We start from the raw sequence: 2,067 nt of genomic DNA, 5'->3' as shown, positions 1-2,067 counted from the left end.
CTTCAGCAAAATTTTACTTATATGTGATATTAATGATATTGTCCAACTCATAGCAACCTTGTATAGTGCTTATCCTACAGTGCTGCATCAGGATCTTTTAATTAATATGTTGTTGTTGTTAAGTGCCATTGAGTCAGTTCCAACCCACAGTGACCCTCTATAGGATTTCTGAGGAGCGGCTGGTGAGCTTGAACCACCGACCTTGCAGTTAAAATGGCTTTGCAGTCTGGCACATTAACCCAGAGCACCACACTTATTTTGGAAATAGGAAATTGAATTTCAATCTCTTTTCCCAACCAGATTGCCCAAGACCTTTGAGGTTTAAGTTGTAGGTTTTAAGCACCTGCAAATAGCATGAAATCTAAGCAAACTCTAAGTTTGGCTCAGGTCACTCAGAACCACTAGCATTTGCCATTTGTTCCTTTTATTCACTGATACAGAGTCTGAAGGTGTCAATCACTGGGGACACAATAGTGACAAGAGAGCCATGTTTTCTGCCCTCAAGGATCTTACAGTCCTGTAGGATAAGAAGCAATAAATAAGCAAGAGAAATACCAAGTGTAAGTGATTAATTAAGAAGAATTGAGTGCAAGTAATAGAACACCCAATCCCAACTGGTTTAACAAAGGGAACTTCTTGATTCACACATGCCTGTGAAGTCCAGAGGTCCTACCCCCTTCAGCAAGACCAAGTATGTGACCCAGAAGCCATTCTTTTCTCTTAATTTCTCAGCCCTGTTTACATAATTCCATGATGTGGACTCTTTTGAGAGCCTTCTTCCAATCCCAAAATGGCTTACAGCAATTCCAGAACTACATGGTATGTTATTTTCATATAATGGAAAAAGGAACCTTTGTCTCAGCATTCCCAGTATCTCATCAAATCTCAAGACGTATTTTGATTGGACCAGCCTCCAACATGTGCCTACCTGAAGCCAATCACTGGAAGTGGGGGAGGGAATGGTTTGATTGGCTTAGCCTACATCATGTGCTTCATCTCTGGCACCAGGGATGGAGATTGTATAAACAAAGTCCTAAACCAAAATCCAGTTGCCCTTGAGTTGATTCAATTCCTGGAGACCTCATGGCTGCAGAGTAGAACTACACTCTTAGGGTTTTCAAAGCTGTGACCTTTCAGAATTAGACCATTAGGTCTTTCTTCTAAGGAACCTCTGGGTGGGTTTGAACCTCCAGCTTTTCAGTTGTAGTGGTGTGGTTAACAATTTGGACCTACCAGAACTATGTCATTCTCCAAATTGAAATAGTTGTTGTGAAGGGAAGAGGGAATGGGTGATAGGCAAACAGACCATTAATCTACTACAGATGCTGTGATAGGAAAAGTAAAGAATGCTTTGGGAGCATTTGCTTTGGGGATGCTTTGGGAGGCAGAAGAGTGTAACAGTTAAGAACAGAGACTCTGAAGTCACTTTGTTTTGGAACATTAGCTCTGTCAATTTATGTTCCTGCCCTGTACTCAGTTCTTAATTACAAAATAGTAACTTACTCTTACAATGAAATTAAAAATTAAGTGGGATAATATATGCAAAAGACCTAGAGCAGTGCATGGCTTTCTTAGCAGTTATTGTTTTTATATTAAAGACATGTAACCCAGATTGGAAGGGTCAGGGAAGACTTCTGGGAGAAAGAGTCACATTTACTATGAATTCTAAAGGATGAGAAAAAGTTAGCTAAGAAAAAAGGGAGATTGATTTTTAGAAGACAGTGGACTGGCCCCTCCATTTTTGTTCCTAAATGGAACTGGTACAGTCTCAGAAAGTATTTCAAATGTCTCATCTTCTAAGCAAAATGTGTAATAATTTTATCAGATACATAATTTCTATTATGAACTGAGAAGAATAGCTTTTGAGAAGCAATGATATGAAAATGGAGCTCAATGAAAGGTAACTTGGAAATAAAAATTGGTTTGTGCAAATTTTTTGAAATACAGTTTTAAAAAATTTCCTTGTATGTAAATATGAAAAAAACTTTTGATTCTGAAGGGATCAATCCAATTATGTTGGGTAAATTTATAGCAAGAGGAGGTTAGGAACAACAAAAAGTTTCACTG

General features: G+C 38.4%; 1 protein-coding gene across 1 annotated transcript in view; it reads right to left on the bottom strand.

Annotated features, from left to right (window-relative positions):
- COLEC12 (collectin sub-family member 12) overlaps nt 1-2,067 on the bottom strand; it is a 294,512-nt gene that overhangs the window by 280,022 nt on the left and 12,423 nt on the right. The gene's annotated exons all lie outside the window — the stretch shown is intronic.

This window comes from Chrysochloris asiatica, unplaced genomic scaffold (assembly GCF_000296735.1).
Source record: "Chrysochloris asiatica unplaced genomic scaffold, ChrAsi1.0 scaffold00103, whole genome shotgun sequence".
Lineage (NCBI taxonomy): Eukaryota > Metazoa > Chordata > Mammalia > Afrosoricida > Chrysochloridae > Chrysochloris > Chrysochloris asiatica.
Note: the sequence above shows the minus strand (reverse complement) of the source record. Positions and strands in the feature narration are given on the sequence as shown.